Source organism: Amblyomma maculatum, unplaced genomic scaffold (genome assembly GCF_055883805.1).
Source record: "Amblyomma maculatum isolate TAMU_Amacu unplaced genomic scaffold, ASM5588380v1 scaffold_30, whole genome shotgun sequence".
NCBI classification, from domain to species: Eukaryota; Metazoa; Arthropoda; class Arachnida; order Ixodida; family Ixodidae; genus Amblyomma; species Amblyomma maculatum.
This window is the reverse complement of record NW_028146755.1, coordinates 265,814-291,924: the sequence shown is the minus strand read 5'-3', so window position 1 is coordinate 291,924 and position 26,111 is coordinate 265,814. Positions and strand designations below refer to the sequence as shown.

General features: G+C 46.2%; 1 pseudogene across 1 annotated transcript in view; it reads right to left on the bottom strand.

Annotated features, from left to right (window-relative positions):
• Window positions 1-26,111, bottom strand: part of LOC146170868 (BTB/POZ domain-containing protein 6-like) — a 56,747-nt pseudogene that overhangs the window by 8,684 nt on the left and 21,952 nt on the right. The window contains exon 3 of the transcript XR_014703087.1: window positions 10,395-10,618. The product of XR_014703087.1 is annotated as a BTB/POZ domain-containing protein 6-like (transcript). The remainder of the gene's footprint in view (window positions 1-10,394; window positions 10,619-26,111) is intronic.

Genomic DNA, 26,111 nt, shown 5'->3' with positions numbered 1-26,111 from the left:
TTGACATGACTGTAGTCTGTAAGTCGGGCCGGAAGCATTCCGACGCAGACTGCTTATCCCGCGCTTCCGTCGATGCTCCCCCGAATGACGATGACGACGACGCCTTTTTGGGACCGGTAAGCGTTAGCAGTTCCGCAGAACAACAGCGATCAGACCCTGAGCTGAAAACGCTAGCCGATTACGTGGAAGGAAAGACCGCTTCCCCTCCTGGTGTGTTCAGGCGACATTTATCATCCTTCACGTTAAGCAATGGCCTCCTCGTGAAGAAGAACTTCGCACCCAACAAGACCGCGGAGCTTCTCGTAGTGCCTAAAACCCTTCGGCAAGAAATTCTGCAGGCGTTGCACGATGAGCCCACAGCAGGTCACCTCGGATTTGCGCGCACGTTGCGTCGAATCCAGGAGAAGTATTGCTGGCCGCGACTGCCTGCCGAAGTTGCCCACTACGTGAAGACGTGTCGTGAGTGCCAGCGACGCAAGACGCCGCCGATCAGACCAGCAGGACTGCTAAACCCGATTCCGCCTCCAATCCTGCCCTTTCAACAAATTGGGATGGATCTCCTCAGCCCCTTTCCAGCTTCGTCTATGGGTAACAAGTGGATCATCGTAGCCACTGACTACCTTACCGTTACGCCGAAGCAAGATCCCTGCCAAATGGTACCGCGGCAGAAGTCGCCAATTTTTTTGTCAAACAAATTCTCTTGCGACACGGCGCCCCAGAAGTTCTCATCACGGACAGGGGAACGCGTTTACGGCAGAGTTGACGCAAGCCATCCTGCAATACAGGCACACCAGCCATCGAAGAACAACTGCGTACCATCCCCAGACCAATGGCCTTACGGAGCGCCTGAACAAAACGATCGCGGACATGATCGCTATGTACGTCGACGCTGAACACAAGACCTGGGACGCCATCTTGCCGTACGTGATCTTCGCGTATAACACGGCAGTCCAGGAGACGACCAGAGCGACCCCGTTTAAGCTTGTGTACGGCAGGGAGCCCACGACGACGCTCGACGCAATGCTGCCGCACGTAACCAGCGAAGACAACCTTGACGTCGCCGCCTACCTGCAGCGTGCAGAGGAAGCCCGACGACTCGCACAGCTGCGTATTAAAGACCAACAGCGCACCGACAGCCGACGATACAATTTACGACGACGCCACGCAGAGTACAATCCAGGGGACCAAGTGTGGGTTTGGACACCAATTCGCCGTCGCGGATTAAGTGAAAAGTTGTTGCGTCGATACTTTGGGCCGTCGGACGATACGCGTCGGACCACTGGACTATGAAGTCATTCCAGACGGAACGTCACCATCACAACGGCGACGCGCACGCCCAGAAATTGTACATGTTGTACGACTGAAACCATATTACGCGCGTTAAAGAATCTGTGGTGTTTAAACTTTGCAGTGTTTATGTTTAAGTTTCTTTGTTTTGGAACATCGAGGCGATGTTTTTTAAGGGGGGAGTAATGCCGCGAATCCTTCAAAACAGTATTTGTTGTTTAACAGCCGCCGGCCTACAGGCTTATCACTCTGATTCTAGACCGCGTATCAGTTCCGTAATCTTTCTTTGTTAATGCTCGATGTCGCGAGTCACGCCTTTATCAGTTTTGTTGTAGCGCAAGATGCACCGAGATCTGTCTCGAAGGTTCCGGCCACTCGGGTGTCTTTCCACAATGTTCCAGCCCGTGCTGGTAGCTGTTTGCGACGTTATCTAGATTGTTCTGTGCAGCATTTAAATTAAGCGTTGACGAGTGTGACGGGCATTCTTTGTCCGACGATCGACGAGCACGTTTGTTTCTATCGCCACCGCCGAGTTGCTTAGTTCATTTGCGGGCACAAATCAGCCCAAATAAATTGTTTTTTTAGTTGCAATCATCGACCCTTCATTTGTGTCCTCGACCTCGTCACCACTACGTGACATTATATATTAGGCTCTGTCGCGAAGTGAATAGTGAACTGAAATTAGCCAATTAACTTTTATACTTACTATTTTACCATTGATCCTGTTAAGACTCTGAAAGTTGTCAACATAAAATCTGAGTCCAGTTTTTAGATTTTCTTATTCTTCAATGCACTTCGATATATAATGACGTTGAAATAGGCATTTTTAGCTCTGGAAGTTCGATTCTCGAATTGCACATTTTTAAAATGGCGGTGCTTGCCTTTATACCTTCCCCGAACATGGAATCAGTTGATGCATTTTATGCGGTAGAAGTAGACGAACTGATTTCCGCGGCAATACTACGCCCAGAAAAGCCTTTCAAAGTGTGCATTGCGGGAAGCCATCTTTATGAGCTAAATATGCACATTTTCGACGTTGCATATTTGAAAATGCATTGGCCATGAAAAAAAGAATTTAAACTGAACTCAGATACTATATTTACAGCCCTAAATTTCCTACTGAAATGTTAGAATATAAATTATATTAGCAATGCGATTAGTCAAATTTGTTTTTTCATCGCTCAGCGCCACCACCCACATAATGTTTGCTTTGCTGTACAATCAGTGTCTACAGACCGACAGTGGTATATCTCACAGATTTTAAAATAGCGATCAAAAGAACACCAGTTATACCTGACAACCCAATGAAAAAATTAAAAACACCTAATGGGTGACAGCGCTGTCGTGGAGATGTGCCGATAACTGAGAGATGTAAATTTTGCTGCAGGTTTTATTTCTCAGTTTTTTCTTGATAATAATAATAACAAAATTATTATCTCCTTTTTCCAGTACAAATACAGGCCTGCCAAAGCCTCTGGAGGCTTGAATGGCAGTGCTCGGCTGTAAGCAGCATATAAGCCATGCACCGAGCAGACGTGTAAAAACAACAAGAAAAAAGCAACAACAATAAGAAAAAAAATTAGAAGAACATGGATTCAAAAGAGCGAATGCAAAAATTAACACACGCCAGGTGAGAAAACATGTAAAACCACAAGTAACAAAGCCGTGTACTGGAACTAACATCTTAATTTCACAAGACTATCTTTCACTATATTTTTGGAATTAGCAGAAAATATTTCTTTGGGTAACCGGGTTAAGAACAGAGGGAACAATGTTTTCGAAGACACTCGCCATAGTGTGTACGCACTCTAGGCACGAGAAAACAATCGCGACTTGGCAGATCTTTCACAGGAGCACAAGGTGTGGAAAAATCATTTGAGCAGATGTGTTTAAAAACTACTGTTTCACAAAATAGGTGAAAAAAGTCAGGCATACGTAAAAGTTCAAAAACGTTACTATGTTCATCACGTGACCTATCATGTAAGACTGATTTAAGGGCGGATTTCAATAAACTGTTCATCTTCTTCCGCCAAAAGGCGGAGCAGAAATAAAAGCAGCAAATACCATAGCGTAACATACTGCAGGCTAAGGCGTATACTATTTGCTTGCGTACATTCATAGGGCAAAGGGGCTTGACAGAGTACAGCAAACACGCAACTTTCCGGAGCTGAGAACATGCAAAAGACAAATGAATATTCCAAGACATGCCGGAATCAAAGAATACTCCTAAGTATTTCACTGTTGACAGAGATAATTGGCGGACACTTGCAATGAAGACAATTAGGTTTATACAAACGAATTGAGAAGCCATTAGGAATTCCGTTTAAATAATTGTGAAAAAATACTAATTGTGTCTTTTTATTGTTAACACTTATTAAGTTATTGCTGAACCATTATTACTAACTCCCTGTCATGTTGAATAAACGATAATGCTATCTTATAATCCTTGTGTCTAGAAACTAAGCGTATCATCAGCATATTGCAAAACACGGCACAGTTTGCAAACTGAGCTCAAATCATTGACATATAAATTAAACAAAATAGGTGCAATATAGATCTGTACGGAACACTGGATGTGATCTGCTGCTGGCCGTTTGTATATTTGCCTAATGCAACAAGCTGTGAGCGATTGGATAGACAATTAACAAGAAGAGGCAGAAAGACCTCTAAACCCATAATTGTGCAGTTTATCTGACAACACATCATGATTAACGGAGTCAAACGCCGTAGACACGTCCAAAAATAAGGCACAGGCAAATTCATTTTCATCAATGCAGCTCTGTAGCAGATCACATAGATCATCTAGCGCGTTCTTCGTACCACGACCCTTAATAAACCCAAACTGATTACCAGAGAACACGTCATAAGCTTCAAGAAAAGTGATCATTACAATAGAAATGTGTTTTTCTAAACCAAGCGCAATGCATGGTAGGATCGAGATAGCACGATAATTTTCAACTTTATTTTTTACTCCATTCTTGTAGATAGGGATAGCTATCGCCTTCTTCAAGCTCTCAGGTACTGTTCGGGTGGAAATTATGCCATTGATAATCGCGAGCAGAACATGCTTTAATCGTTCAAAACTTCTGATAAGTGAATCGACAGAGATACCATCCCACCCTGGAGACTTTAGCCTGCTAAAGCCAGAAAGGATGCAACGTAGATCGTCCTGAGTGCAAAAAGGCAGAAATGCTGATTCAAGCACCGATTGCATGCTGTGAGATGGTAGATTACGTACTGCTGAATGTGCGGCCAGATCAGCAGTTGAAAAAAAAAGGTATTGAACTCATCAGCAAGTGTCAGAGATGACGCCCCAAAGTTGCGGGAAATGGAATCAGCTATGTACCTAGGTCACAACCACCTAAGCGATTGTCAACATCTCAGGACCTATCTGGCTTCCCTTTCGATGCCTTAAACCTTGCCTGGAAATATTGACATCTTTTTAATCGGAGTAATGCGTTAGCCCTGTTGCGGGCAGACCTGTGCAGTGCCCTCAATTCAGTGTTTGTAGGTGAACACCTACAACGAGCCCAAGCCATTTCCCTTTCTGCAATAGCCGCTATAACGTCGTTATTAATCCACGGACAATCAGTCTTCCTTTGGTTAATGACTATAGTTTTTTTACAGGACTCTAACAACTGTGAGAATGTTTCAACGAATGAATCGTAGAGAGCTTTCAGACATGTGCGTTAGGAACAGATCCTGGCAGTCGTACTTTTCAATTGCGGAGTCAAGTCGATGTCGGTCAACGACATCGATTGTGTCCAGTTCACCTTGCTCCATAGCCGTTATACCAGCATGCGGAAAAACACGGCCGCCAACGAAGAAATGGTCCGACATTTTTTTATCTATGATCATAAATTGGATTCATTGTGTTAAAAGCGAACGTTCACGTGCTCAAGGCATGGTGATACCAATTTAATACCAAACATTCAACGCGAGTGGGAAGGTTGATTGTGGCATCAAGGCCGGCATCGTCAAGAGTGTTTCAGTAATCGACAACCGATTGTTTTTTAGCTCTCAGAAGGTCAATATTAATATCACCAATTATGCAAATTCGACCCTGTGGAAAGGTGGTCTTGCTGAGCTCTTCGATGAAGTAGGCGGTATTTTGCTTTGGCGGACGATAAATTGCAACCACAGTTATTTCAAAAGCCCCTTGTGAATGCAGAGAGCTAATGATTCTGCTGTGTTGAAAGAGATAGAAGTAGTCGTCGAAAGCTAACAGTCTTTACAGTTCTTGCGGCCGCCGCATGACAAATAGAGGTTGTCGTGTTAGCCCAGGCAGGGGGGGGGGGGGGGGGGGCGCCGCTGTACCCGCGCCGGAACGCTGCCCGAGAAAGCAGTCTAGACACCGCGCTCCCAGACGACGAAAATGACCCCCGTTTATTCTCGCACTCCGCTTTTATACACTTGCGCCACACTTGCGCCACTATCGCAGTCGCAGCTGCCAGCCAAGCCAAGCCAAGCCAAAACAGATGATAACAGCACATCCCCCTTTTCAAGCACTATCAACTTTACATGCATACACTTCAAAATAACATCGGAACACACCCAAGAAAACACGACCGAACACAGTCACTCCAAGCATCAGTCGTCCACGCCCAGCCTTATGGGTTTGCGAACAACTCTTCCAAATCTGGTCCTAGTTACAATTCTAGCTTGAGAATTGCCACCGTCAGTCTCCGTCTGAGTTAGAGGCACCAAAGCTTCCGGAGCTTCGTCAAATTGGTTGTCTACTCCAGTTACCAATCCGGTCCTGCTGGGCTGTTCCTGACTATCCGGAAATTCGTAGTTCCCGCTATCTACCCGGTTTTTTGGGAGACGGTTAAGCATTCTCCTGTTTCGACGGACTTCAACCCCGTTTTCCGTTTGAACACGGTATGAACGCGGCTGTGGTGCTGCTCCGAGCACTGTACCTTTGGTACGGAGATCAGTCACCCACACCACATCACCTGCTTCCAGCTTTGGGAGATTTTTAGACCGGTGACGTCGGTCGAAGTGGCGGCTTTGCTCCTTTCTGACTTTACGGTCCTTGGCTGCCGCTTCTTGCAGACAGCATTGTCCCGGATTGCGGTGCGAAGGCAGCATTGGGACTCTCGTCCTAAGCCTTCTACCCATCAGTATCTCCGCTGCGCTGACGTTCAAAACACCAGGCTGGCCCTATAAGCCAGCAAGGCTAAGTAAGGGTCGTCCGATTTTAGAATGAGATTCTTAACCGTCTTTACCATACGTTTGACTTCCCCGTTTCCCTGGGGGTGCCTTGGACTCGAGGTGACATGACGGAAGCCATACAGTTTTGCAAATTTCTCGAACTCGGCACTGACAAATTGGGGACCATTGTCGGTCACCACACACTCGGGAATGCCATGTCTCGCAAAAATGCTTTTCATTCGGCTTATCACGGTAGCAGACTTTGTTGACGGAAGAATGGCAATCTCTGGATATCGCGAAAGATAGTCTACTACGACAAGATATTGCCGTCCCTGAATTTGAAACAGATCGACCCCTACTCTCTCCCAAGGAAAAGAGAGCGTTGGCGATGCAATCATCGGTTCGATCTGTTCTGGCGCATGCATCGCGCAAACGCTGCACTGTTTCACGAATGACGCTATCTCAGTGCTAAGTCCCGGCCACCAGACAGAACCTTTAGCCACACTGCGGCATCGCGAGATGCCTTGCTGACCGTCATACAGTTTGCTTAGCTCTTCCTTGCGAAGGGTCTGAGGAATGATAAGCCTCATACCTTTGAGCAGAAACCCGTTCACCAAAGTAATGCATGCACGTTCCTGCCAGTATGGCAGACGATAACAGGGAACATTTTGTTTCCTGGGCCACCCTTTTTTGCACACTGTGCGCAAGCTTCGACACACTTCGTCTTTTGCTTGACCTTCTTTTACTCTTTTCAAGAAATCGTCGCCTGTTTCTAAACCCAGTAAACAAGCTTTCGAGTAAGCGGTTACCTCTGAGACAGGTAAACAGCTTTCCACTTTCGTACGAGCTAACGGCGAACGTGAAAGAGTATCAGCAGTGCTTAGCGATTTTCCTGGTACATATAATACAGAAAAACTGTATCGCATCAGGCGCAGACGAAAACGTTGAATTCTTGGCGTCATAGCATCGATTGTCATGTGACCCAACAGCGACACTAAGGCCTTGTGGTCAGTTTCACAAACAACTTCCTGACCACGTAAATACTCATCAAACCTTTCCGCTGCCCACGTCAACGCCAGTGCCTCCTTTTCGATCTGGGAGTACCGTTGCTCGGTTTTGATGAGCGAACGAGAAGCGAATGCAACTGGTCTACGTTGCCCGTCTTTTTGCTTTTGAAACAAAACTGCTCCCAGACCGAAAGACGATGCGTCAGCTGAAAGAGTGGTTTGTAGCGAAGCGTCGTACAAAGCCATGCATTGCGCTGAACAAATGAGCTCTTTGAGTTCTTGGAACGCTTTTTCCTGATTGCTGTCCCAGACCCAGTCCCTATCCTTGTGCAAAAGAACACGCATGGGAGCAGACACTTGGGCTAAATGTGGCAGGAAGCGGCCCAAATAATTCGCCATGCCCAAAATGCTTCTAAGCTCAGTAACGTTTCTGGGTATTCTCAAATCTTTTATAGCACTGACCTTCGCTGGATCAGGATGAATACCTTCCTCATTCAGAATGTGACCCAAAAAACGCACTTGCCTAACCCCGAATAAGCATTTCTCTTTGTTTAATGTCACATTTGCCCTTGCTAGGCGTGTGATCACGTTACTTAAACGCTCATCGTGTTGAGCTTTGCTTTCGCCAAACACTAGGACATCGTCCATGAGATTAACGACCCCCGGCAGGCCACCTACTATCTCAGACATTCTCTTTTGGAAGTACTCCGGAGCGGAGGTAATTCCAGAGGGTAGCCGCGTGAAACAGTATCTACCGAAGGGTGTTAAGATCGTGGTTAGCTCTTCCGAGTCTTTACTAAGTCGCACCTGGTGGAAGCCTGAGTTGGCATCGAGCTTTGAAAACCATTTCGCTCCCGACAGTGACCCTACAGCTTGATCCACAGTTGGTAACGTAAATCACTCTCGAACTACGCATTTGTTCAATTTAGTGAGGTCTACGCAAACTCTCAGGTCGCCTGAGGGTTTCACTACCGGAACTAATCCGCGCACCATTCGGTGGGCCCATCCACTTTCCTGATTATGCCTAACCGCTCCATTTTATCTATTTCGCGCTTCAGGGACTCCCTCAGGGGAATTGGTACCCTGCGTGGAGCGCTTATGGCATGCGGGATAGCGCCAGCTTGTAGCCTGATGGTGTACTGCCCTGGCATCGTACCTAGACCGCGGAACATTTCTGGAAAACGCGTCTCGTACTGCAGGTTTCCCGAGTCGACCGTGTCTGCAAATTTCACGATACCTAAGACCTCAAGTGCAGGTAATCCTAGAAGGACGTCGCGTAACGGACTGACAACGTAGCATGTTTGATACACAGTTTTCTCTTTACATGCGATCTCTGCTAGGAATTTGCCTAGTACGTTAAGCTTACTGCCTCCTGCACCTTGCAAGATTTCATCGGTTTTTACCAGTCGGGACGGTAATCCCGGAAACGTTGATGGTAATACTGACACTTCAGCACCTGAGTCAACCTTTGCAAAAATGGGCACAGAATTAGTGCGCACCTGAACAAATCGCGCTTTTCTGCATGCATCTATTGATCCCACGAAAGTCTCTCCAGTTTCCTGGTTGACCGCTGAGACGCGTAGCTCTCCAGTTTCCTGGTTGACCGCTGAGACGCGTACCTTTCGTTGAGCTTCAAGCAGGCCTTTGCGAAATGTCCCTTCTTGCCACAGTGGAGACACTTGGCTGCTCTGGCTGGGCACATTGTCCTGGGGTGGGCGTCGCCACTGCAGAAAGGACACCGCACCTCCGGCGTTCGTTGCCCATGCTGCCGCACCTCCGGCGTTCGTTGCCCATGCAGATGTCCCTTGTGCCTCTGTTGAACCACCGCGTCCCCATTGGGGTCCTGGTCACGAATTTCCGATGACTGATGGCTGTGTTGTCCTCGTAGAGTACTTTGCTGCTGTTGGACGCTTTCCTTTAGGCGAGCCTTCGACAGCGCCAAAGCCAGCGTGAGCTGAGAATCCATTTGCAAAGCTTCCGAGAGCTTTGCGTCGCGGAGCCCGACAACCAGTCTGTCTCGGATCATTCGTTCTTTTAGGTCACCGTAGTCGTGTAGCGCAGTGACGAACTGGTCTACCGACTCTGCTGGCATTTGTACGCGTCTGTGAAAACAGGCGCTTTCGTACACGATGTTCCTCTCTTTTACAAAGTGCCCGTCGAACTTTTTCTTTACGGTTTCATATTTCTTGGCGTCTTCGTCAGATAGTGAAAACGTCTTGAATATGTCACGAGCTTGCCTCCCCATTGTGTACAACAGCGTTCGTACCTGAGCCTCCCCGGAGCATTCGTTGAGTCCCGTTGCATATCGGAAGTCGTCGAAATGTTCGATCCACGCCGGCCACTCTGACGTGCGGTCAAAGTCCAGCGGTGGCGGTTGCTGCAGTCCATGCAGCCGCATTGAAGGCGTCTTCGACATCGTGGATGTAAGGTGCCTGGCTCAGTGGGAAGATTCTTGACCATCTCACATCATGTCGTAGACGGCCACTTCTGACACCATGTCGTGCTAGCCCAGGCAGGTGGGGGCGCCGCTGCACCCGCGCCGGAACGCTGCCCGAGAAAGCAGTCTAGACACCGCGCTCCCAGACGACGAAAATGACCCCCGTTTATTCTCGCACTCCGCTTTTATACACTTGCGCCACAGATACACTTGCGCCACTATCGCAGTCGCAGCTGCCAGCCAAGCCAAGCCAAAACAGATGATAACAGCACAGAGGTCACCTTCTCTTTCTCTCGGCAATATTTTAGGCAAAAATTGTAGCTCATGCACTCTTGTCTTCAACGCAAATGACAACAAGATACTATTTCAAAACCATTTCAAGCGCATTGAGCAATTTTTTAAAATAAAACGCAGCCCTTACTGTGCGAATCCACTAAGCCTAACATATTAAATGAATCACTCTAGCGCAGTACTAAATGAAGCCTGTGGCTCGGAATAATCTTCCTCACCTGAGAAGTATATTAAAGCCGTCCGGATGGACGTCAATGATCACAACCTGATCCTTTTCTGCGAGGTCACCGTAGAACATTGCGTGGAAGACCTCGTTCCTCATTGCCAGGAAAAGCTTGTGAGCCCGAAGCTTCCGCTCCGGAACATCGGGATCATCTTCCGGACGTACTACAAACTCGAAATCGGTGAACTCGCCACTGTCCAGGAAGGCCTCGACGCTGAACTGTAAAGAAAGCAAGGTTGAACTGTAAAGAAAACAGTTACCGGCTCTTGCCAGTTGCAACGCGCTAATACCTATGAAATACGCGCAAAAACCATAGAAGGGCGTTTTTATTAGCCCGCTTTGCTGTTTTCTGACCGGGAGCTGTACATGGAACTGTTTGCTACTGAAGACAATAATGACAACTGACACGAAAAAAAAAATCAAACTGTTGGCATGCTGTTTGTATGGACACAATTGGTGCTCCCATTCACTAACGACGGAAAAAGTGAACTTGTCACGTTTTACCCAAGAAACTCCAGGCTTTATGTCAGGTCTGATTTAAAAAAAAGTGAAATCACCATAGTATGCAGTCGCAGCAAAGTTTCTCGTCATTGCTAAATACCCCCCTCCCCCCACTCCCTCCCGTCATGCTTAGATGAGCACAAACAAAACTCCGTCACTGGATCTGTACTAAATTGACGTTTTTGAATCCCCTGGTTTTTCAGTTTTCCCTGAGTAATTTTGTAAAATTAATTCCCCATATTGGACAGAACGTTTTATGTCAAGATGCGCGCAGATAATGCCAACTGGTACTGTCAATAACAAATAAGCGTGCTAGAAAGAAGAGAAGCTTTACAGTAGAGGTTCACGAAGGACAGAATATTCTCGCCAAAAACAAACTCACGTGACAAATAGTAATTTCCGGTTAAAAAAAAAAACAAAAACGTACGCCACAGCTCAGAGAAATTCACGTGTAATCGAAAACCTTTGAAAGAAATGGCAACACTCACTACAAATTGGGTGGAATCATTTTCTAAGATATTTAAAAGAATTCGTACAAATTATCAGTAACCTGATTGTTTAGAGGTTGCAAGTTTATCACGAGATTCTATCTCAACAAAAAGTAGCAATAACATCTATTTGAACCAGCCACACGTAATAGCAATCTGTCAAAAATTGTGTAGGCCTGAGAGGAGAGCCTCTTTGGAAGCCGGCAGCCTCAAGCATTCTAAAGTACTAGCTGCTCTTGCGCAGTGCATCTCTATCATAGGAGCGGGGAAAATGAGCGGCTTCTTTATCAGATACACGATCATTGATCAAACTGTTGGCTCATTTCTTATGTTCCACATGAGAGCCGATCAGGCCTGCTTGGTTGATGCTGGCACAAGCAATAAATTCAACGGGGCTATGATGACGGGACATGAGAGGACAAGATGGACATTTGCAATGTTGCGACGCTTGAAGAGCTTATTTGGGTTTTATATTAAACCCCTACCTATCAACGTTAGCCACATTTTTATTTTTAATTTCTAGAGGGTACTTTGGACCACTAAAGTGCGATGAGGTGAAAGCCATTATAGAGGGATGGATCGTATCTTTCCACTAAGGCACCTCTGTCTCCTTCTTTTCTTTCAATCCCACCTTTCTCCCTTCCTTTACGGCGTGGTACATGTGTCCACGGAGAATTGTGACAGACACTGCGACTTTTCTCTCCTGAAAATCAATTTCAAATGCCGCTGTTGCCTGCTGTACCAATGTCTCCTAGACATCTGGGTCTGCTTCTGTTTGCTGTGTGGTGCGACGTTCGAGGGAGCGGCAAATGAAAAGCGCCGCACGGACGCCCAGCGGGGTCAGCTTCGTGTATGCATGAATCGCCTGGTGACCTTGTGACCTGTCGTGATCGTACATCGCGCGCCCCTTGTCGAGCACAACTAGCATTCCATTCAAAGCATCAAATTTCATCGGCATTCTATAATTCGTTTACAGGAACGAAAAGGCGCAGTATCTGTCATTCGCCCAATCCCGCTATCATTCCCACGGTAGACAAGGGGAATTATGAACAGCGTTTAATGATCCGGGGCGTGACGCCTTTAATACCGCACGTTTGATGTGGCCCTACAAGATCTTTTATAACATTCTGCACTCTTCTGGCAAGTATCTTCATAAACGCTTTATAATCAACAATTGTCGACAGCAATTTAGCCTCGTCCTCACTTCAGGTATTAAAACCACATGGGGTGTTCTAAATGATGGGGGCATTTTTTTGTTTGTGTGTGTGTCATATATTTCCGTAAAGGCGCAAATAAGAACCTCAGTGATTTCTCCTTTGAAACGCTTTTTGGCACCTAAGCCGTCAGGACCAGGGGATTTGCCAGCGCTCAACTCTTCCATACCTCTTTCAGTTTCTGTCATGCTGATTGGCCTCTCCAGCGTTCTTCTAGTTTCGGCATGCGGGACAAGAAGGTATTCTAAACTCCTCCTCTTGGATCTGTCGTCGGCCAAACAATTCCCGGTACTGCTCAACAAAAGCCAACTGAATTATATCACTGTCATTCGTTACCTCGTTTTTGTACTTTTTTGATTTCATTCTGAGTCGCGTACCTCTTTTCATCACTCAGCGAGCGCTTAGTCGGCAATTCGTCGAGCCAGATACGCTCGGCCTGCGCCCGTATTATGGCAGCTGTGTACTTTTCATCGATAACCTCAAGCTTACCATCGTAACAAATGTGCACCTTCCAAGAACTGTTCTTGAATGCTGTGACGCCTTTGTAGAACGAGTTGCTATGATGCAGCTTGATCTTGCGAAGGCTTTCGACAGAGTGTCGCACGAAATTCTTTTCGCAGTACTAGAGCATGTGAATGTTGGCTCGGTGATATCACAAGGTGTGCAGATGGCATGTGAAAGCTGTGTCGCACGTATCATTGTGAATAAGCAGTTATCAGAATGTGTGCCTGCCTGTTCTTCAGTACGGCAAGGTTGTCCGCTCTCACCTTTGATTTTTGCTATTTATTTTGAGCCATTTCTGTTGTCATTGATACATAGTGAACGCGTCTACGGGCTCACTCCTCCAGTCTACGCAGGTAAAAGCACTGGCTTACGCGGATGAAATAGCAGTTTTTTGCGCAGATCGGGAAAGATTTAAAGAAGTCGTTCGAGTTGCGTGTGACTACTGCAATAAGGAAGGGTGTGAAATCAATTGGGCGAAGAGCAATGCTTGTTGGCACGGTGAATGGGATAATATACCGGCAATGTTTGCTAATATGCGGTGGATGACTGTTGCAGCGAAGTACTTTGGTGTACCATTAGAAAATTATAAGAGCAGCAGAGAGTTGTGGAACGACACAACGCAAGACTAAGAAAAATGCGAATGGGTGGAAAGGGCGCGACCTCTCCGTGTTCGCAAGTGCAAGCGTCTGCAATTTGTTTTTTATTACCACAATTTGGTATTTGCTGCAATTGTTATGCATGTCCCGGTTGAGAGAGAGACCCTTTAATGAAGAACAGAGATTTTATCCGGCGTTTAAATTTCGTTGACATGCTACTCTGGGAAGGAAGGGGAATTCGGGAGGCCAAGATGGAAAAAGAATTGTGAGGAGATTAAAAGAAATGAAGGGGGGCATAAAATGCGGGCATTAAGTGTGTTCTAAGGTGCATCGTTGAGTAATGGTATAAAATGAAATGATAAAATGCATAGTCCGATAAATGTGCTTATAGAGTTTACTGCGTGAATGTGGAGACACTGCATAGATTATTAGCAGTTTTTATTTGGAGTCAAATTGGGAACGACCTAGATGCACTAATTTCTTTCTTCCCATGATTTCCTTTTGCACGAACAAACAGACCCTTTGTTGCCCACAATGATGGAGATGCGCTTAGGTAACGCGATACCTGACTTTGTTGTGTCTAATTGTCCGGCCAGAAACCGTACTGTCACTCAATATTTAAGAGAAGTTGTTTTTGCGTTACACACTTTGAGTGCCCATTTTTCGGTTGAGTATCTTAGCACAGTATTCCGGAAAAAATTGTATAAGGACTTGCTCAACCTGTTTGTACCCGAACCTCTATATTGTGGAGGCCCAGGACAAGATGTCCTAAAGAGAGTTCGACCGTCAAATCGTTTTTCTTCAGGCTTCACTCTGGCATCCCTCCCGTAAAAACGTGGTTGAATGATAAAGGTATATTTACACCGTGGGCCCTCAGCTGCACAATCTGTAAAAATTCTGAGACCATGGATCAAGTTTTTATAAAGTGCTGGGATCCCGTTTTTCAGTGGGATATATTACAAAGAACTTTAAAAAAATAACTTCCCATTAATCCGTACGGCATCCGGTTTTTACCCGTAACAATGTGACGAGGTCCCATACGACATGATTATGGTTCTGGGCCTCCACAGCATTTGGAAAACGCGGATGGCATTTAGGTACGCGAAAGAATATGTACGATCGGTCAGGGACAACTTCATTGAAACTGTCACATCTCTCAGAGATATTCTCCGCAGTCAGCGTGAGCAGCTTGAGTGGATGGATGTGATTGTCGAATTAATCACAATGCAAAATTTTTAAGACATCACTTAAGTCAAAGGCGGGCTAGTGATTTCTATGCCTGTATTCACTTTGTTGACCGGCAATAAAAAAAAACAATCTGGGCCGTGGCGCAGTTGGTAAAACGCTGGATTGGGGATCCAAGGGGTTCAAGTGTCCGGTGGGGACAAGGTTTATGTACTTATTTTTCTCTCGCTCTCGAAAACGTGACACCTCTGCTGGCAACCTTCTGTCGACAACGATGAGGCATTAAAGGTTTTCGCCTTAAAACATCAGACTCGCTGGCCCCGATCTTCTTAGAGCGTGTGACTAGGACCGAAACATCTTGACACAGTGAAGAGTAGGTGCACCCCGAGAAGTTATACAGGCAGTGTGCCTACCTTTCGCAAAAAAGTAACGTAAAGAAAAAAGCAGAATGAAAAGGCAGTGTGATTGTCGCTTAATTATGTGTAGGTATCCGCCGAAACGTGAGGTGGATATTTTGCCTTCCGTCCCCAAAACCCAATTCTAAATAAAAAAAAATCGCAAAATAAAAAGGCCATGTCACCTCAGGTCTGTGCGTCTACTGAAAGGTGCGGCCGTGGCTGCACGTTCCTCCCCCCTTCCCCCCCCCCAAAAAAAAAAAAACGCGGAAAGAAATGTCTTCAAAGCGAAGATTTAGCTCCCTTCAATTAAAATCATCAAACCATGTACAACCTTGACAAACCATCCCTAACAGTGCTTTCGCTCTTATAACTCCAAGGACCTTTTAAATGAAGTGATCAATAAATAGCCGGGAACGAGACATGCTCTTTGCCGTGGGCGGAAAATGCGTACATGTGGCCGCTTAGCAACAGGCTTGCTAATAAAAACGGAGATTAGTCCGACGATCCGAGTATGGGTGAACGCGTTCACAGGACGTCTGGGATAATTTAATAATTTAGCATTCTTTTCTAATAGGCAATTCGCAATGCTACCGATGCCGCAATACCTTCGCATTCGTCTCAGTTTTCATCTTCGTAGAAGACATCCGCGCGAGCATTATTTTTCAAATGAGGAGCCCGACGGGGCTCAGAGTGCCCAGTTGAAAGGCAGCCGAGGAGCTACGGGGCCGGAGGCCAACATTCAAGATTCTAAGGGATAGCTACAGCCCTGCAAAATAATTCCCAGCTGGAGCTGACTTAACTTGTGTCCAGCGCGAATAGGCACCTGCTACACTATGAGGAACGAAAAATTTAGTCGGGCCTAAAGCCTTCTCATCCCCAAATAAAAGAAACTTAATGAGTTGATGCTGCTTCAGGTATATCAAGCATCACTAATAAGGGACAGTAGAACGGAGGCAACGTTTTACATGTAACGAAAGTTTATGTGGTCACATTGATGTATACGACAAGCCATTTTGCATAAAACACAAAAAAAAAACAGTCGACAAAAGTACAGAACTGTGTCAAAAATACAACAAAATATCCTGTAGTTCTGTCGTAACCATCCGATTTTTCTGTAGTCCTGTGGTACTTTTCTGTAGTATATTTTTGTTGTCTGTAGCTCTGCAGTACTTTTCTGTTGTAACTACAGAAATTTCCGATGTTACTACAGAATGTTTCGTTGTCAAAACTGGTTTCCCGTCAAAAACAGCACAGAAATTCTTTCGTAACATCAGAAAATTTTCTATAGTTTCTTCCGACTGGGAAGCGTCTTTGTCATGTCTTTTTACCGCATCCTTTCAATTGGTGGCGGCCTGCGGAAACTGAAACGGGAACGTAATAACCTCAGTAACACCCCCGCGCCGGCGATGTTGCCGCAAGATAAGTGCGATCTCACAACACCCTCTACCAGGGCGAACCCTCGTAGCTGATATGTGTACTCGGAGAACTTCAGAACGGCTTTAGAAATGGTAGGCGCTTAGATGATAGCCTGTTCGTGCTTACCCAATGCATCCAAATATCTAGAGTGGAAAATAGACCTTTGCATTTGGCCTTCCTGGACATAAACGGGGCGTACGACAACGTAAGCAGGGAACTCATGTGGAACATATTAAAAGAAGAAGGTATCGGTTATGAGATAATAGAGTTCCTACGACAACGTAAGCAGGGAACTCCTGTGGAACATATTAAAAGAAGAAGGTATCGGTTATGAGATAATAGAGTTCCTACGACAACGTAAGCAGGGAACTCCTGTGGAACATATTAAAAGAAGAAGGTATCGGTTATGAGATAATAGAGTTCCTACGACAACGTAAGCAGGAAACTCCTGTGGAACATATTAAAAGAAGAAGGTATCGGTTATGAGACAATAGAGTTCCTACGACAACGTAAGCAGGAAAATCCTGTGGAACATATTAAAAGAAGAAGGTATCGGTTATGAGATAATAGAGTTCCTACGACAACGTAAGCAGGGAACTCCTGTGGAACATATTAAAAGAAGAAGGTATCGGTTATGAGATAATAGAGTTCCTACGACAACGTAAGCAGGGAACTCCTGTGGAACATATTAAAAGAAGAAGGTATCGGTTATGAGATAATAGAGTTCCTACGACAACGTAAGCAGGGAACTCCTGTGGAACATATTAAAAGAAGAAGGTATCGGTTATGAGATAATAGAGTTCCTACGACAACGTAAGCAGGAAACTCCTGTGGAACATATTAAAAGAAGGAGGTATCGGTTATGAGATAATAGAGTTCCTACGACAACGTAAGCAGGGAACTCCTGTGGAACATATTAAAAGAAGAAGGTATCGGTTATGAGATAATAGAGTTCCTACGACAACGTAAGCAGGGAACTCCTGTGGAACATATTAAAAGAAGAAGGTATCGGTTATGAGATAATAGAGTTCCTACGACAACGTAAGCAGGAAACTCCTGTGGAACATATTAAAAGAAGGAGGTATCGGTTATGAGATAATAGAGTTCCTACGACAACGTAAGCAGGGAACTCCTGTGGAACATATTAAAAGAAGAAGGTATCGGTTATGAGATAATAGAGTTCTTACGACAACGTAAGCAGGAAACTCCTGTGGAACATATTAAAAGAAGAAGGTATCGGTTATGAGATAATAGAGTTCCTACTACAACGTAAGCAGGAAACTCCTGTGGAACATATTAAAAGAAGAAGGTATCGGTTATGAGATAATAGAGTTCCTACGACAACGTAAGCAGGAAACTCCTGTGGAGCATATTAAAAGAAGAAGGTATCGGTTATGAGATAATAGAGTTCCTACGACAACGTAAGCAGGAAACTCCTGTGGAACATATTAAAAGAAGAAGGTATCGGTTGTGAGATAATAGAGTTCCTACGACAACGTAAGCAGGAAACTCCTGTGGAACATATTAAAAGAAGAAGGTATCGGTTGTGAGATAATAGAGTTCCTACGACAACGTAAGCAGGAAACTCCTGTGGAACATATTAAAAGAAGAAGGTATCGGTTATGAGATAATAGAGTTCCTACGACAACGTAAGCAGGAAACTCCTGTGGAACATAATAAAAGAAGAAGGTATCGGTTATGAGATAATAGAGTTCTTACTACAACGTTATTAGGAAACTCCTGTGGAACATATTAAAAGAAGAAGGTATCGGTTATGAGATAATAGAGTTCCTACGACAACGTAAGCAGGGAACTCCTGTGGAACATATTAAAAGAAGGTATCGGTTATGAGATAATAGAGTTCCTACGGCAACGTAAGCAGGAAACTCCTGTGGAACATATTAAAAGAAGAAGGTATCGGTTATGAGATAATAGAGTTCCTACGACAATGTAAGCAGGGAACTCCTGTGGAGCATATTAAAAGAAGAAGGTATCGGTTATGAGATAATAGAGTTCCTACGTCAACGTAAGCAGGAAACTCCTGTGGAACATATTAAAAGAAGAAGGTATCGGTTATGAGATAATAGAGTTCCTACGACAACGTAAGCAGTGAACTCCCGTGGAACATATTAAAAGAAGAAGGTATCGGTTATGAGATAATAGAGTTCCTACAGGAAATATACCGGGATAACAAAGTACAAATTACGTGGGAAGGGATAAGAAGTACGGAGGATGTCAAAGTATGCAAAGGATTATGACAAGGCTGTCCTCTATAACCGGTGCTGTTCATGCTTTATATGATAAACCTGGAACGGAGGATACAAGACAGTAACCTAGGTTTTAACCTGTCATATAGATTGGGTGGAAAGGCGGTAGAGCAGCGCCTCCCCGGTTTGATGTATGCAGACGATATTGTGCTGCTAGCGGAGAGTCTGGAAGAATTTCAAACTCTAATTAAGTATTGCGGAGACGAAGGGGACGCTCTAGGCTTCACTTTCAGCGCAGTTAAGTCGGGTCTGATCATTTCCAACGGCTCAACTAATCAGGGTCTTAAAATACAAGGCCTTGAAATACCTAGAGTAGCAGAATATAAATATCTGGGGGTATGGGTAAACGAAGGATTGCATACATTGGAAAGCATGAGCAATCTTAAGGCCAAAGGGCGAAGGAATGCCGGGATAATGAAGCATAAGGCATTGTGGGAATAAAATAGGTATGAGGTTTTGAGGGATATTTGGAAAGGAATTATGGTGCCCGGACTTACTTTCGGAAATGCGGTTTTGTGCCTAAAATCAGAGGTACAGTCGACATTAGAAACAAATCAGAGATCCGTTGGACGATAAGCACTAGATGCCCACGGCAAAACTACAAATGAGGCGGTACAGGGAGATATGGGCTGGGAATCTTTCAAAGTGCGGGAAGCTCAGAGTAAAATATTATATGAGGAACGCCTGAGGAAATTGGACAGTAACAGATGGGCAGCTAAAGTATTTAAATACCTGTACCTAAAAAGCGTTGACTCACAATGGAGGAAAAGAACTATACTAACTAGTAAGTATGCTAGAGTTAATCTTCCGTTGGTCTTCTTCTTCTTTGTTGCTTCTTTGCAACGTCAGGTCCTCGGGGTGGAGGAGTGGTCCGTTTGGCATGCGACACGTTGCAGAGGAGATGACACAGATGGGCAGACTTCTTGGCACGAATGAGTACTAAAGGATTTATTTACACTATATACATACTTACACTACGACCGGTGTGGTCGCTACCATGAGAGGTAAACTAGAACGCCAGGCCACGGTGCGCCCGCAACAACACCCTGTCCTACATGGCCGACGACTTAACTTGCGTCGCGCTACAAGTAGCGGTTCCTCGGAGCACGGTCAGCGCATGGCATAACCCGGTCCGCACCTCTCGTTCCTGCTCTCCACCGAGAGCTTCAGATCAATCTCTCCTCTAAGTCTGAGTTCCAAGTCCCAACTGCCCTTTGGCGCCAAAACACAGCCTTAAATCAGCTCGCACAGCATTTCTGTGCCCAATAGGGAATGCGTTCTACATGGACCAATCAATGAATTATTTCCAGTTCAAAATGGCCAATGGCATGCTGCCACTCCACTCACGAGCACAGCATGCATTTCTCTCTCGCAACAGCAAAAAAAAAAAAGAAGATAAACAAACAATCACGCTAAAACGCAGCGGCCACCAACGGTGCTCACTAAAGCTGCGAGAGCCGTCGGCGGAAGGCGACCGAAGAAAAAAAAATGAAAAGGAGCAATTAAGCGTACCCTTTGGCGCGCCGACTCCTACGCCTTTAGGCCCGTAGCATTCCCCATACTACACCCTCCGACCGTCCCAGGCGGCTTCTCCAGAAGGACCAAAACCGGACAATGCACGGGGAGCGCGACACGCAGACCACGTCGCCGAGCGCGCGCCTCCTTCCAAGGCCTTTCCTGCCGGCTTGGTTTCACTTCCGTGCCCGGCGGCCCTCTGCAAGCAGCATTTGCTCCAAAGTTTCGCGACGGCCGATACAATTGAGGTAGGGGCGACTCGAGGAGCCATTAAAAAAAAATCAAGATCTAAAGACGCCGACCAAACACCCTCCTGGTGTGCAGATGTACCTGGCCCACCCAGCCCGACGGTCTGCAAACGTTTAGAGAGAAAAACAAAATCTAGACGCCGACCTAAACACTTTCGGATGTGCAGGTGTACATGGCCCACCCAGACTAACGGCCTGTAAACCTGACTGCTAGTAACAAGGACGGAGAAATAAAGAGCATTAAGCTACAGGTGAAAAACGCAGAAGGTAACAATTGGATAAATTTGATGGAAAAGAAACAGAGTGTGGAATTATACCGAAAGTGGAAAATGCAGATCAGGAAGGAAGATTTCTTTGATAACTCAAGAGGCAGTGCCCCACTTTTTGAAGCTAGATCAGGGTGCCTTAGAACACGCAGCTACAAAAAGAAATTTAACAATGGAGAGGACGCATGTGCTGTATGTGGAAACTCCATATTATACTCGAATGTAATGGTATCCATCCGGAAGTTGGTGCAGGCGCAATCACTGTTCCTGAAGCTCTGGGGTTTAGAGATAACAGTGGCCGGGTGAATAAACCGGCGGTGGAAACAAGCAAAAAACGACTGGAAGATTGGTGGCTTAAAAGCAGAGAAGTGACCTAATGTTAGTAATGTAGGAACAAAATTTAATATATAGAATGATGGTTTATTTAACCATTCTAAATCAATAATTAAGATATAGGGAGAAAAATGAGCATGATAGCTACTGCTACCACCCCGTTTCAAAGGGGACGCTCCTATAATCCATCCATCCATCCATCCATCCATCCATCCATCCATCCATCCATCCATCCATCCATCCATCCATCCATCCATCCATCCATCCATCCATCCATCCATCCATCCGTCCGTCCGTCCGTCCGTCCGTCCGTCCGTCCGTCCGTCCGTCCGTCCGTCCGTCCGTCCGTCCGTCCGTCCGTCCGTCCGTCCGTCCGTCCGTCCGTCCGTCCGTCCGTCCGTCCGTCCGTCCGTCCGTCCGTCCGTCCGTCCGTCCGTCCGTCCGTCCGTCCGTCCGTCCGTCCGTCCGTCCGTCCGTCCGTCCGTCCGTCCGTCCGTCCGTCCGTCCGTCCGTCCGTCCGTCCGTCCGTCCGTCCGTCCGTCCGTCCGTCCGTCCGTCCGTCCGTCCGTCCGTCCGTCCGTCCGTCCGTCCGTCCGTCCGTCCGTCCGTCCGTCCGTCCGTCCGTCCGTCCGTCCGTCCGTCCGTCCGTCCGTCCGTCCGTCCGTCCGTCCGTCCGTCCGTCCGTCCGTCCGTCCGTCCGTCCGTCCGTCCGTCCGTCCGTCCGTCCGTCCGTCCGTCCGTCCGTCCGTCCGTCCGTCCGTCCGTCCGTCCGTCCGTCCGTCCGTCCGTCCGTCCGTCCGTCCGTCCGTCCATCCGTCCTTCCGTCCGTCCATCCATGTGTCCATATATGCGCGAGGTCGTCTCGTTCCCACAGCGCGCTGCATGCAAAGGAGGCGATTCTAACTCGAATTTCTGTGATAACGGCTGTAATTAACCTCACTTCGCTGTCCATTCCAACCAAGACCGTTTCAAACCTTCTTTGCGTACACTCACGAATGGGCGCAATGATGCCTTGAGAAGGTCCACACCACCGGTGCAACTAATCGAATTGACACAGGACGTGCGTACATAGGCTCCGCGGCCACTGTTACAACTTTTTCGTAGATCCTTGGCTCTTGGAAGACAAAAAGCAGCGGAGTTAAAGGCACAGAATTTCCGGTGTGTAATCCCTCTGCGTGTGAAGAAGTGCGGCGCAACACCCTAACGCTCGAGAAAAGACCTTCAAACTGCGTCGTGCGCCACAAAGCCACAAACCATATTGTATTACTTCCATTAATAACCTAGTCAGAGGGCCAGCATAACCGCGGCCATTCTTAGCCGTGTTTACTACAGTTACCGTCAATTGTGGTTCGCAGTTTATTTATTTATACATACTGCAGCCCCTGCTGGGGCTATTGCAGGAGTCGGGTTAAGAAGAATACTTACTAAAATGGCAAGGTACAAAATAAACTTAACATGTTAACACACGCAGCAGATAAGATATGGTACAGACATAAGGTAACCGACGCATTGCCACCGTTCTGGATGGCACCGGGTATCCAATGGCCGTCGCTATAAACGAACTGCCACAATCATCGACAAGGCAAGTTGAGTGATCAAGTGTCTTAATTATTTCCAGCACAGATTTTACAAAGGCATCCGAAGCCACTCTGGCATCTCCCAACAGCTGTACCTGCTTGTATACATATTTAACTATATTTGCGTACCTCCGTTGCCGAACACCCCTCAAATTGTACGCGCCAGCGCCTTCACTCAACCTCCGGCGTCAGAAATGCGCGCTAGAGTTTGTTGTGCGCGTCTATGATAAACCCTGGAATAAAGTAACGTCGAAAAGAAATCCCTCTTGAGGATCACTTGCCCAAACAGAGTTGAGCGTAAAGTGAGAGATGCGGTTTAAGAAGTTTCTGATCACAGCTGCGCAGAGCACCTGCCGCCAGTGCGGCGCTTTTAGCTCGATACGCTGCTTCCGCTGCTGCTGCGTTGCTGAACTGAATCATATAATGATTTTATAGTGAAATTACAGTGCTGAGAGTAAGAAAGTGCCATTCGTTACCATATGTTATTACGCTAGCCAATTCGAAAGCGCCGTGCGCCGTGGCTTCGACGAACCACTACACGAAGCTCAAGAATATCGGTTTCTAGGTGCATCAGTCATGTCTGATATTAGCTGATCAGCGCAGGTTCGTAACGTGAATTAAAACGCTACAACAAAATTAATCTTCCTGAACCGCGCACTGCGTAATTCTACCCCCGCCACAAAACAACTCGCAAATGCCATATTTATTCGTCCTATTCTTCATACGCTAATATGGTGTGGTTCCCGTACGTGAATAATGACGTAGCTACCTTAGAACGTGTTCAACGCAAGGCTCTTCGATTTATATTTAACAGTTACCAAAACACTGACTCGCCCACCGAATTACGTTTTGCGTTCCTGCCTACGCTGTCTGGTAGAGCAAAGTTCAACCCCTGAAGTTCTTATTCATATTACTCCATAATATATTCAAGATGGATCCTTCTGCCGGCTTCATGAATTCTTCAGGAATTCTCATGCAACAACAACACGCTTTTTTGTTCCTTTTTCCTACTCGCAGAGCGTAAGTTTACCGAGCTTAACCACCTGAAGAGTTTACACACGCCTTCTACAAAAACTGGTTTGGTTTGGTCTTGAGGTTTAAAGTCCCAAAGTGCCTAAGGATAACTATAAACATCGTATTCGAAGGATGCGGAGTAATTTCGATCAACTGGGGTCTTTTAACGCGCACTGACATCGCACAGCACACGAGCGCCTTACCTGTCGCCCCCAGAGAGTAGTGGCCGCCAAGGCCGCAATTTGATCCCGCATCCTTGGGAATCGAGCGGCCTAACCACTGCACTAACCAAGCGGGGGGCTGGCAGTATTATTATTCCCATAAATGCACAGTAAATCTATGTTCTCATAAGTACTCTATAGTTTTCAGTTTCGCTGATTATACTACAACAGCATGTGTGTCCATCATCTTATACACTTTTGCTGAGACTTCAAGTTTTATACTTGTTTTCTTTGTACCATATTGGGACTCAAATTGTAGGGATTTGACGATGCATCGACCATGTCGTTTTGTGTCCTCAAGAATATTTGTTGTTCATATTGTGTTAGAGAAACAAGAAAAAATGAGGAAATAAAAACGAAGCACTTCACGCACAATTAAAATATGAAGAATAAAAAGGTTAATATTAAAGAAATTAACTGGATTACAATTACTCTTTTCCTTTCTTAAGCACTGTTTCACACATTTCTTGTGTGCACTGCTAATCGAAGTCCGGTATTCGCACTCACTCCCCCACACGTAGGACGCTGTATTGGGTACGCATTATGTCTATTAAAAACGAAAACACACACACACACACACACACACACACACACACACACACACACACACAAACACACACACACACACACACACACACACACACACACACACACACACACACACACACACACACACACACACACACACACACACACACACACACACACACACACACACACACACACACAAAATAAGGTAAACGCGGCGCCAGCCACTGCAGCGCAGACTCGTCGATGGCACGCTGCAGGCGGGGGCTGTGGGTTTACATGTTCCAAGACGCACTCTCGGGACGCTACACGTGCGGTTCAAGGTTCACGCGGCCGTCGCCCAAGCGGAATTCCCAATCAGCCGCTAACAACTGTATGCCATTCCTTTTTGCGCCCATCGCTGTTACTAGGGTGGTCAGTATTTCAAAATAAAAATAAACAAAACAGATCCCTGCAGCACTCGCGACCGGCACCACTGCGGTAATTCTCGGCATCCGGTGCTGCGAGAGCTGCGAAATTTCTACTTTCGTGATGCGGCTGAGACCTAACCTCTTTGACGTACGTTGCATTAACACGCCGCACAAACCCTCTAGGAGTGTACTCTGTTACTGCGCCGCCGATCTGTACTCGAAAGCTTTAATAAAGCGGCATCGAATGGAACTATAGACGCTGCCTATTTTTATGTGAGGTTCCATTTATTTCAGATGCGACATAAGGACGAATTCAACCATACTGCTGGCCCCGACTGACTGACCTGTGCACTCGCTATCTCGAATTACCTGTCGTCGCTTCACCTATGTGGCTTATTGCACTGACGTTTTCGGCTGGTGTGAACGTTTTCTTTAGCGGCAGAGGTGAAAGGACTCTAGTCAGGAGATGAACAAGGTTCCATAACAACCAGCTGCGCGAGATCGCACTTCGAATGACCGCGAAAGACTGGCGGATGGACGAGGGAGCTGTGACGTCACGCTCTTCGCCTCATGTCTGCCGGCGGGGCGAGGGCTGCTTGTCACGCGCTCGCTGGGCGCAAAAAATTAAACCGTCCGCTGAAACGTATGCGAGTTGACGCTATTGTTTAGTATAATTGGCATGTTGCGATTTTATTTGCAGCGTTTTCTCCAAATTGTCACAATTTTGTTAATTATCCCTTTAGAGAAATGGCAAAATGTCTTAATTTGCTTGACTCTTTTTGTCTACGCGTGCATTACGCAATGACATATAGAACGATGCTTATGTGAACGGATCTGCGAGGTATCCTTAATTACAAGTTAATTATAAGGGTGTCACTTAGGAAACCGTGTAAGAGATGGCTAAATATACCAGTGAGCTGGGCGTAGTGCTAGCAAAAGAGCATCATGTAACTCGAAATGCGCTGCTTATAGAGGGAAGAGTTCTGAATGCACACGCCCCAGAACGACACTAGCGATTTTAAGAACAGAGG